Consider the following 12,674-nt stretch of genomic DNA (forward strand, 5'->3'; position numbering starts at 1 on the left):
TCAAGTATAGGTCGAACGAGTGTTTTGTAAGCCACCTCCTTTGTTGATGGACTACATTTTCTAAGGACTCTCCCAATGAATCTCAACCTGGTACCCGCCTTACCAACAATTAATTTTATATGATCATTCCGCTTCAAATCGTTCCGCACGCATACTCCCAGATATTTTACAGAAGTAACTGCTACCAGTGTTTGTTCCGCTATCATATAATCATACAATAAAGGATCCTTCTTTTTATGTATTCGCAATACATTACATTTGTCTATGTTAAGGGTCAGTTGCCACTCCCTGCACCAAGTGCCTATCCGCTGCAGATCTTCCTGCATTTCGCTACAATTTTCTAATGCTGCAACTTCTCTGTATACTACAGCATCATCCGCGAAAAGCCGCATGGGACTTCCGACACTATCTACTAAGTCATTTATATATATTGTGAAAAGCAATGGTCCCATAACACTCCCCTGTGGCACGCCAGAGGTTACTTTAACGTCTGTAGACGTCTCTCCATTGATAACAACATGCTGTGTTCTGTTTGCTAAAAACTCTTCAATCCAGCCACACAGCTGGTCTGATATTCCGTAGGCTCTTACTTTGTTTATCAGGCGACAGTGCGGAACTGTATCGAACGCCTTCCGGAAGTCAAGAAAAATAGCATCTACCTGGGAGCCTGTATCTAATATTTTATGGGTCTCATGAACAAATAAAGCGAGTTGGGTCTCACACGATCGCTGTTTCCGGAATCCATGTTGATTCCTACATAGTAGATTCTGGGTTTCCAAAAACGACATGATACTCGAGCAAAAAACATGTTCTAAAATTCTACAACAGATCGACGTCAGAGATATAGGTCTATAGTTTTGCGCATCTGCTCGACGACCCTTCTTGAATACTGGGACTACCTGTGCTCTTTTCCAATCATTTGGAACCTTCCGTTCCTCTGGAGACTTGCGGTACACGGCTGTTAGAAGGGGGGCAAGTTCTCTGTATAGAACGACCTGTCAGCGAGCGCTGCTGCTTATATGCCTCTGCAGAAGGCACCTGGTTAAACCACCCATCCTGGCTACTGTTCATCGGTGACCGAGGCTGGAGTTTGCACGGCAGTACCGCAATTGGACGTCCAATGACTTGCGACACGTGACCTTCTCAGATGAATCGCGTTTTATGGTCCAACGGATCGATGGTCGTTGGCGTATCGGGCGTGAAACGTCTTAAAGCAAACACCGTGCGGGAATTGTCGCAAGGGACCAGACCGTAGCAGGGAGCGTTGCGCTCAAGGTGGTCTCGTCATTATGGTAGGCAAAATGGATCAACACAAGTATATGAAACATCCCCTTAGAAAAATTAAGAATGACTCTGCTGATAAACCTTTTACGTTATTTGATTTTCAAACAGCTGAGCAAAACTGAACATACAGACATTTTTCTCTTTACTTATTCTGATCATCACTAAACTGACACACAATGTTTTTTTAAGCGCAACGCAATCTGACTTTCAATAATCCCTACAAAAGAATGGTCCTGACTAACAATAACCTATAACTCATGAATCACTTACCTCACAAAAATCTTCGTTACTCAGACTACTGCAATACAGCGAGCTACTACTAACTACTGATAGGCACAGTTAGCAAGTGAAATATTTTGATAGAGAACAAACAATGTATTTACCTTAACAGTGTTCAAAAGTCGTAATATATATATATATATCAGTTCATGACATCCAATCTTACAAATTTCCTTTTTCTGACGGACACACGTCCAGATCGTTCGCTCTCAAAATTCTGCCATCTCTCTCCCGACATCCACCACAGCTGGCGGCTCACCTCCAACTGCGCAACGCTACAAGCTGTTCACATCCAACTGCCCAACAGTACAATAGCAAATATTCCAACAATGCAAACCAGCCACAGACTGTACACAGCACAGTCAGTGATTTTCATACAGAGCGCCACGTGGCGCTACCAACATAAAAACGTGAACAGCCTACCTACAAAGTACACATTTATCCTTAGGTACTATGTCCACCCACACATGCAGTTTGTTTTTCCTCGGCACAATGGCGTCTGCCAGCAGGACAACGCAACCTGTCACACAGCTCACAGTGTGCGTGTGTGGTTCGAAGAGCTCCGGGATCAGTTCACCGTACTCCCCTGGCCACCAACCTACCCGTATTCAAATCCAATCGAGAATCTGTGGGATGTGTGCACCATGGATCCTCAACCGAGAAACCTACTGACGCTGGCCACGACACTGGAGTCAGCATGGCTCTACATACCTCTCGGTACGATGCAGAACCTCAAAAGGGACTTCCCACGTCCGGATTTGTCTGAGCTCACTAGAATCGCAACGACTGCCTGCACATCGGGTCTACGCGTTTTAAGTTGCATTTACACGTTCCGATGGTTCAAATGGCTCTGAGCACTATGGGACATCACACACATCGCCGGCCAGAGTGGCCTAGCGGTTCTAGGCGCTACAGTCTGGAACCGCGGGACCGCTACGGTCGCATGTTCGAATCCTGCCTCGGGCATGGATGTGTGTGATGTCGTCAGGTTAGTCACGTTTAAGTAGTTCTAGGGGACTGATGACCTCAGCAGTTAAGTCCCATAGTGGTCAGAGACATTTTTGAACATCACACGCATCCATGCCCGAGGCAGGATTCAAACCTGCGATATAAGCGGTCCGGCGGCTCCTACCGTAGGTACAGGTTTGCTCAAATTCATCGGGCGACAGTATAGAGGCTATGGCCTAACTGAGTAAGTTTGCTTGTAAAGCAGTTCTGCCGTTTACAGGTATTTTTTCGGAAGCCAAAAAAAAAGAAAGAGGCCACAACGTAAAAAGTGGCCAAAAAAGTGACATCTAAAACGTGTGTCAGTCTCAAGTATTAATCTTTTAAACGATCTAAAATTTGGAAAAGATGAGTAATTCAACTACTGTATTTAAGAAAGGACGGAGAAACACTTTTAGTACTTCTGCAACATGTCACGCCATACATACAGAGGCATAATAGGTTAATGAGAAAATCAGTAAATCCTTACGAGAAACTTTTACTAACATTGTTATTTCTAACTACTGGCAGAAGCTATGCTGATCTTAAATTTTCTGCTGTGGTGTCATCATTACTAAGTCACATCATTCCAGAAACATGTCGTGCTATATATGTGGTATTAAAGCATCAGTATTTCAAGGCAAGAACAAAAGTTAAACACAACTCCTTCTCCTTATTATTATTATTATTTTTATTTTTTAGTTTCTTTAAGTTTATTAATGTTGTACAGTGAAGGGAAGTTGTCACATTCATTAAACACATTTATTTACAAGTGTATACCTGTGCAATGTACGCCTATTAAATTGTGAGACACGAACATAGAAAAACATTACAAAGTCCCATTTTGATTGAAAGATTCATAAAAAATGCGTTACTGGACTCCCACGTCCAGGATTTGTAATGTTAGTCGGCAGTACATTGTTTCTGTAAAGATTCTGCAATTGTGTCTCATAAAAGACTTTGCTGATAAGCCTTTCGGCGAATACACTTTGCATTGGTTCCAGCTGCCTAAGCTTATCAGCATACACTCTCCCCATTGCCTCTTCAGCATCTTCTTTCTCCAGCGTAATTAATTTTTCGCACACTGTTGACAGAGGGTCTTCTTTTTTTGGTCCAGGTGTAGGTATAGGTGTGTTTATGAACGACGTTGAAGACTGTCCTACGGCCAAAACTTTATCTTCTGACAGAAACTCCTGTTCGTCAGGCTCGGTAACTGTTTCATTGTTTAGTTGTTGCGCATCTTCCATATCCTGCGACAGACAGTCTGTTTTTAGATTAATTGAAAAATTTGGAAATTATTGGTACGTTCCTATGGAACCAAACCGCTGAGGTCATCGGTCCCTAGGCTTACGCACTACTTAATCTAACTTAAACTAACTTACGCCAAGGACAACACACACACCCATGCCCGAAAGAAGACTTAAACCTCCGACGGAGGGAGAGATTAAATGAAACAATACGAAGTACAAAACTTATCAATCATTAATTTTTTTAAATTATATACTGTTTTAAGGAATAAGTATGATAGTAGGAAATACAGTCTTTTACAAGGCGTTGGTTGTCAACAAAAATATGTTTATATTTTCATTTTTAGTTTTCTAATTCTGAGGCAGACTGGAAACACGTCGCTGAGGAGTTTGAAGAAAAACAGACTTCCCCACATGCTCTGGGGGCCCATGGATGGAAAGCATGTGTGGATTTCTTCTCCATCAAATAGCAGATCATTCTTTTATAACTACAAGGGATATAACAGCTCAGTTTTGTTGGATAATCAACGCTAATAACGGTTAATTTTGGAGTCAACGGTCGCATTTCTGACGGTGGTGTTCTGGAATTTACGGAGTTCTACAGAACACTAAAGAGAAATATGCTGAATTTCCCAAAACTGAAACTAGTGGTGTTCTACCGTTTGTTTTCATCGGAGATAAGGAGTTTTCATTGCAAACGAATTTTATAAAACCATTCAGCCAGAAGAATTCAACAGAAGACAGACTTGTTTTCAGCAACTATTTATCAAGGGTCTGCAGAATTGTGGAAAACACATTTGAGATTTTATCTGCGAGATTTAGAATTTTCCACAAAACAGTCGCTTTAAAACCAGAGCATGCAGATGCTGTTGTGATGGCATGCTGTGTTCTGTACACTTTCTTGCGGCATAAGTGTGCTTCTGCTTACATAACACCAGAAGATCTGGAAGAATCTACATCCCAGAGTACAAGTCAGCTAGTGGGATTACAGACAGGGCACAGCAGAAACTGTTCATTACAGCCTAAGTCCGTTCGAGAAAAATTCGTTGCATATTTCGCAGCCAAAAGCACTACGCAATGTCCAAGTACTGAAAATACCTTTGAAATGGGTTGTATTTTACGTACTTTATTTATTTATTTATTTATTTAGCTTATGGCATATAACACATCATATAGAAAAGACATAAAAATCATAAGACGCAGAAATAAAGAGTAGTCACAGTGTGTAACATATAGTTGTAGATATAAAAGTGTTTAAAAATAGTGTATATAAGAAACAAAAGTACACAAACAAACATCCAGATTTGTGACATAGTCTATTGCACTTTCAGTCGCGGTCAGAAACTCACTGGGGTCTCCTGCAAAACGTCTCAGAGGGCAATCTTCCACGATGTGACGAATCGTCTGCCGGTCCGCACCGCAGTCACATCTCGGGGTGGTGATTTTACCCCACCTGTGGAGGCTGTCTGCACATCTGCCGTTATTTGTCCGAATTCGATTCAGGGTCGTCCAAGTTTTCCTTGGAAAATTGAATCCTGGTGGTTGGACATTGATGCATGGCATATTCTGTAGGTTTTGGGTTACAGATTCTCTCCACCGCATTTTCCAGAGGTTGCCATAATCCGGGTTGAGAGGATGCGTATTTTTTGCCTTTTTTAAAGAGGGGTGTCCTGAGCGCAATCTGTTCATCTCCAGGGCAGGAACATCCTTATGGATTGGCAGTTTCTCGTTGTTCAGCACTTTTCCATACTCGCGTAAGAGAGCGTTCTCTCTGCGCAGGTCCGGTGGGGGAATGTTGCTCAGTATAGGTAGCCAGTGTAAAGGCGTTGGCTTTATTGTTCCTGATATCATCCTCATTGTGTAGTTTAGTTGAGCGTCGATCAAGCCTGTGTGTTTACTGTTTAGCCATACCGGTGCGGCATATTCTGCTGTTGTGTAGACAAGTCCCAGAGCCGAAGATCTCAGTACAGCCGCGGAAGAGCCCCACGTGGTCCCACATAGCTTCTGTATGATATTATTTCGAGTTTTAAGTTTTGCGGCTGTATTACGTAGGTGTTCCTTGAATGTTAGGGTTCTCTCAAAGGTGACGCCTAGATATCTGGGGTAATTATTATGGTTTAGCTGCCTGTTTTCGAAATGAACGTTGAGCTTTCTTTTTGCTTGGGCATTGTCGAGGTGAAAGCATATCACCTCCGTTTTTGTCGCGTTTGGCCGTAATCTCCACCTTCGGAAGTAATCTCCCAGCTTTGTTAGATCCGCAGTTAATGTGTTTTCCGTTGCCTCCATTGATCTGCCTCTTGCAGCTATTGCCCAGTCGTCGGCATATCCGAATTTTTGAGAAGTGGTTTCAGGTAAGTCAGATATGTAGAGGTTAAACATCAATGGCGCCAGAACGGAGCCTTGTGGTAAATCATTGTTGAGCTTCATTTGATCACTTTTTAAGTCGCCCATTATGACTCTGAAACTTCTATCTGTGAGCATGTTATCAATGAGGTTGGCCAGCTTATTACATGGTATGACCAGCAGCAACTTAAATATCAGGCCTTGTCGCCAAACGGTATCATAAGCGGCTGATAGGTCAATAAAGGCTACTGATGTTTTGAGTTTTTTCTGAAAGCTCGCCTCTATATGAGTTGCTAGGGAGAGGATCTGGTCGGTGCAACTGCGGTTGGGTCGAAAACCTGCCTGTTCAATCGGTACCACTTCAAGAATTTTTCCGCTTATTCTATTGTAGATGATACGTTCCAACAGCTTATAGACACAGTTCAGCAGAGCGATAGGGCGGTAGTTTTGGGGCATGTCATTAGGTTTGCCTGGCTTTAGTATCGCTATAATCTTTGCTCGTTTAAGCTGGTGTGGGATATTACCCAATTCTAAAATATCTGTTAAGAAGTTTGCGAGCCATGTTCTAGTATATTTTCCACAGTGAAGTAGGAATTCCGGGTGGATGCCATCGAAGCCGGGAGCCTTGCCACTTTTGATTTTTGACAAGGCTGCTGCAACTTCTTCCGCTGTGATAGGCTGGGAAAATTCGGAGGTAGGCGATGCCCTTTGTGTTAAGGATCTTAATTCACGTTTGACGGTCGTGGTGTGTGTTCTGTCCCTTGGTGCTCTTGAGGTTCTAACTATGTGTGCGGCCACATTGTTAGGGGTTATCGGGTGGGTGTCTTTTATTTTACGTTTACTGCCTCCCAGGTTACGGAGTAGGGTCCATGCTTGCCTACTGGATTTAGTGAAATCTAGATTCTCCACGGTGTCCATCCATTTTTCCCGTCGAGCTGCGTCTAAGCTGTGCAACAGTTCGTCCGCGATTTCTCGGTTGTTGGTTTCGGTAAATTCCTGGTACAGGTCTTTGCATCTCTCATTCCAGCCAGGTATGTACTCTTTCCGGTAGCCTCTGGGGACATTCCTCTTAGCCGTGGCGATGACTGCTCCCACAAATCTGTCATAGTTGTCCCTAGTCGGGGGTATCCAACCTAGACACTTGTCAAGGTTTTCTGCAAAGGTGGCTCAGTCTGCCTTCTGGAAATTCCATCGTGGGCGAGGAAAGGATTTTATGATTGGGATGTTAATTCCGACTTTTAAGATAACAGGGCGATGCTGGCTATGTGGGAAATCAGACAGGACTTCACGAGTTACGGCTAGCGGTTGGTTGTTTTTGTTTTTAGTGACAAAACATAAATCAGGGTTATAATCTCGTCTCCATGCTGCTGATAGAAATATTCCGCGGTCCTTGGCGTCGAAAATCAGGTGGGTGTTAGTCTCCTCACTCCAGCTCATCAGGGATTCACCGTTCTGGTCGTTTCGTGCGTACTTCCAGTTCTCATGGTGACTATTAAAGTCTCCTACGTAGATAGCAGGGTGGGGATATTCTTGGAGTACTTCTGGAGGCCATGGACAGCCGGGAGGCTTATAGATGTTAACTATAGTGGTCTCGCCAATTTTGACAGCAACTTCATGTCTGTAGATATCTTACACAGGGAAGCATTTTCTATCTTATTTCGTATGTAGGTTGCCACGCCGTAATTGCGGTGATAGGTGGCTCCCAGTATCTCGAATCCAGGGATTTTTCCTCTAGAGGCCAGCTGATCTATGTTTTCCGCATGAGTCTCTTGTATCGCGACTACGTCGATTTTGTTCTGAGTGAGAACTCTCTGGAGAAATTCTGATGTGTGCTTTTTTAACTTATCTATGTAACTGTTACGTTGCATATTTCACCGCCAAAAACATTACGTAATATCCAAGTACTGACAATACCTCTGAAATGGGTTGTATTTTACGTAGTGTTCTGGGTCTTTTAACTTATTTGTGTAACTGTTTATATGTATGCAAATACGTCACATTGATTCAAATGAGTATATTTATAAAGTCTATAACACTCTTTCACTTACCGTACATTTTAATGAATCAGTGCTCGATGTTGATGGCCGAGGAAGTTCTTGGTCGTGCAGAAAAGAAAGAAACTCAAAATACCACAATGTTGGCGTATGTACATCTTCATTGTCTGCCCTTGAACGACTTGTCTCCTGCACTTCCTATAATTGTCTCCTATAAGAGCTAAGCAGATTATTAATCTTTTTGACAACCATGTCACGGTGTGGTTCATGGTGTGGGTTCCTGTAGTCATGTCCTAGTTCATGAACCACGGGCAACGTATGAGTGGCCAAGTAAGTGGTCCCGACAGTCGGGATACCAGTTACTTTGGAATAAGGCTGGGCATCTCGGACATATTCTGAGTCGTGGTCACCTTTGTGCTCATACGGCAAAGACTACCAAATCCACCGGTTAGTCCCTCAACCGTTAGGAGTAAAACTCAATGGGACTTGGGGCAAGTAAGGCTAGCAACCTGCTTCCCTGGTACTTTAACAATCAGAGCAGAATGCCTCGGACCTTTGGAGGTGACGGAGTCCCACCTCTAACTGACAAACCAGGGACTCCTAAGATACGACTTGGCAAACAAATGGTAATGAGATGGGGAGCTATTAATGTCAATGGCGACTACTCTGGGAAGAAGGTAGAGCTGGCAGAGGCTGCAAGTAAGATGGGGCTGAACGTTTTAGCTGTTAGTGACATCCGGGTAAGGGATGAGAAAGAAGAGGAAGTGGGAGAATACAAGGTCTACCTGTCAGGAGTCAAAGCAAGAATAGCATAATGGGGTGTAGAGCTTTACATCAGGAAAGAAATGGAACCCAGCGTAGTTGCAATAAGGTATGTAAATGAACGACTGATGTGGATAGATTTGACAGTGTTTAGCAAGAAAATTAGGATTGTGTCAGTATATTCGCATTGTGAATGGACAGATCAAGATAAGATGGATAGTTTTTATGAGGCACTCAGTGATATAGTTGTTAGAGTAAAGGACAAGGACAGTGATCTGCTCATGGGTGATTTTAATGCCAGGATTGGAAATCGAACAGAAGGGTATGAAAAGGTTATGGGTAAATTTGGAGAGGATATGGAGGCCTACAGGAACGGGAAACAATTCTTGGATTTCTGTGCCAGTATGGGCTTAGTAATCACAAACTCCTTTTTTAAATGTAAGAACATTCTCCGGCATACTTGGGGAGGCAGGGGAACCAGATCTGTCATTGACTATATAATAACAGATCTGGAATTCAGGAAGGCTGTGTGGGATACACGTGTATTCAGGGGATTCTTTGATGACACTGATCATTATTTAATCTGCAGTGGAATTGGGATTGTGAGGCCGAAAGTGCAGGAGGTCAGGTCCATATGTAGTAGGATAAGAGTGGAGAAACTTCAGGATAAGGAAATCAGGCACAAGTACATAACAGTGATCTCCGAAAGGTACCAGTTAGTTGAATGTAGTCAATTGCAGTCATTGGAAAAGGAATGGACAAGGTACAGGGACACAGTACTAGAAGTGGCTAAAGAATGTCTTGGAACAGTAGTGTGTAAAGGTAGGATGAAGCAAACAGCTTGGTGGAATGACACAGTCAGGGCAGCCTGTAAAAGGAAAAAGAAGGCGTATCAAAAATGGCTACATACTAGAACTCAGGTAGACAGAGGAAGTTATGTTGAAGAAAGAAACAAAGCCAAACAGATAATTGCAGCATCCAAGAAGAAATCTTGGGAAGACTTTGGAAACAGGTTGGAGACTTTGGGTCAAGCTGCTGGAAAACCATTCTGGAGTGTAATTAACAGTCTTCGAAAGGGAGGTAAGAAGGAAATGACAAGTATTTTGGACAGTTCAGGAAAACTGCTGGTGAATCCTGTGGACTCCTTGAGCAGATGGAGGGAATATTTTGAAGAGTTGCTCAATGTAGGTGAAAATACGATCAGTAATGTTTCAGATTTCGAGGTACAATGGGATAGGAATGATGATGGAAATAGGATCACATTTGAGGAAGTGGAGAAAATGGTCAATAGGTTGCAGTGCAATAAAGCAGCTGGGGTGGATGAAATTAAGTCGGAACTCATAAAATACAGTGGAATGTCAGGTTTTAAATGGCTACACAGAATAATTGAAATGGCCTGGGAGTCGGGACAGGTTCCATCAGACTGGACAGAAGCAGTAATCACACCAATCTTTAAACATGGAAACAGAAAAGATTATAACAACTACAGAGGTATCTATTTAATCAGCGTTGTGGGTAAAATCTTCTCAGGTATCGTTGAAAGGAAAGTGCGAGTATTAGTTGAGGACCAATTGGATGAAAATCAGTGTGGGTTTAGGCCTCTTAGAGGTTGTCGGGACCAGATCTTTAACTTACGGCAAATAATGGAAAAGTGTTATGAATGGAACAGGGAATTGTATCTATGCTTTATAGATCTACACTCCTGGAAATGGAAAAAAGAACACATTGACACCGGTGTGTCAGACCCACCATACTTGCTCCGGACACTGCGAGAGGGCTGTACAAGCAATGATCACATGCACGGCACAGCGGACACACCAGGAACCGCGGTGTTGGCCGTCGAATGGCGCTAGCTGCGCAGCATTTGTGCACCGCCGCCGTCAGTGTCAGCCAGTTTGCCGTGGCATACGGAGCTCCATCGCAGTCTTTAACACTGGTAGCATGCCGCGACAGCGTGGACGTGAACCGTATGAGCAGTTGACGGACTTTGAGCGAGGGCGTATAGTGGGCATGCGGGAGGCCGGGTGGACGTACCGCCAAATTGCTCAACACGTGGGGCGTGAGGTCTTCACAGTACATCGATGTTGTCGCCAGTGGTCGGCGGAAGGTGCACGTGCCCGTCGACCTGGGACCGGACCGCAGCGATGCACGGATGCACGCCAAGACCGTAGGATCCTACGCAGTGCCGTGGGGGACCGCACCGCCACTTCCCAGCAAATTAGGGACACTGTTGCTCCTGGGGTATCGGCGAGGACCATTCGCAACCGTCTCCATGAAGCTGGGCTACGGTCCCGCACACCGTTAGGCCGTCTTCCGCTCACGCCCCAACATCGTGCAGCCCGCCTCCAGTGGTGTCGCGACAGGCGTGAATGGAGGGACGAATGGAGACGTGTCGTCTTCAGCGATGAGAGTCGCTTCTGCCTTGGTGCCAATGATGGTCGTATGCGTGTTTGGCGCCGTGCAGGTGAGCGCCACAATCAGGACTGCATACGACCGAGGCACACAGGGCCAACACCTGGCATCATGGTGTGGGGAGCGATCTCCTACACTGGCCGTACACCACTGGTGATCGTCGAGGGGACACTGAATAGTGCACGGTACATCCAAACCGTCATCGAACCCATCGTTTTACCATTCCTAGACCGGCAAGGGAACTTGCAGTTCCAACAGGACAATGCACGTCCGCATGTATCCCGTGCCACTCAACGTGCTCTAGAAGGTGTAAGTCAACTACCCTGGCCAGCAAGATCTCCGGATCTGTCCCCCATTGAGCGTGTTTGGGACTGGATGAAGCGTCGTCTCACGCGGTCTGCACGTCCAGCACGAACGCTGGTCCAACTGAGGCGCCAGGTGGAAATGGCATGGCTAGCCGTTCCACAGGACTACATCCAGCATCTCTACGATCGTCTCCATGGGAGAATAGCAGCCTGCATTGCTGCGAAAGGTGGATATACACTGTACTAGTGCCGACATTGTGCATGCTCTGTTGCCTGTGTCTATGTGCCTGTGGTTCTGTCAGTGTGATCATGTGATGTAACTGACACCAGGAATGTGTCAATAAAGTTTCCCCTTCCTGGGACAATGAATTCACGGTGTTCTTATTTCAATTTCCAGGAGTGTAGAAAAGGCATATGACCGGGTTCCTAGGAGGAAGTTATTGTCTGTTCTACGAGATAATGGAATAGGAGGCAAACTTTTGCAAGCAATTAAAGGTCTTTACATAGATAGTCAGGCAGCAGTTACAGTTGACGGTAAATTGAGTTCATGGTTCAGAGTAGTTTCAGGGGTAAGACAAGGCTGCAACCTGTCTCCACTGTTGTTCATATTATTTATGGATCATATGTTGAAAACAATAGACTGGCTGGGCGAGATTAAGATATGTGAACACAAAATAAGCAGTCTTGCATATGCGGATGACTTAGTTGTGATGGCAGATTCGATTGAAAGTTTGCAAAGTAATATTTCAGAGGCCGTGTGGTTCTAGGCGCTACAGTCTGGAACCGAGCGACCGCTACGGTCGCAGGTTCGAATCCTGCCTCGGGCATGGTTGTATGTGATGTCCTTAGGTTAGTTTGGTTTAATTAGTTCTAAGTTCTAAGCGACTGATGACCTCTGAAGTTAAGTCGCATAGTGCTCAGAGCCAACCAATATTTCAGAGCTAGATCAGAAACGTAAGGACTACGGTATGATGATTAGCATCTCCAAAACGAAAGTAATGTCAGTGGGAAAGAGATATAAACGGATTGAGTGCCAAATAGGAGGAACAAAGTTAGAACAGGTG

This window comes from Schistocerca americana, chromosome 3 (genome assembly GCF_021461395.2).
Source record: "Schistocerca americana isolate TAMUIC-IGC-003095 chromosome 3, iqSchAmer2.1, whole genome shotgun sequence".
NCBI lineage: Eukaryota > Metazoa > Arthropoda > Insecta > Orthoptera > Acrididae > Schistocerca > Schistocerca americana.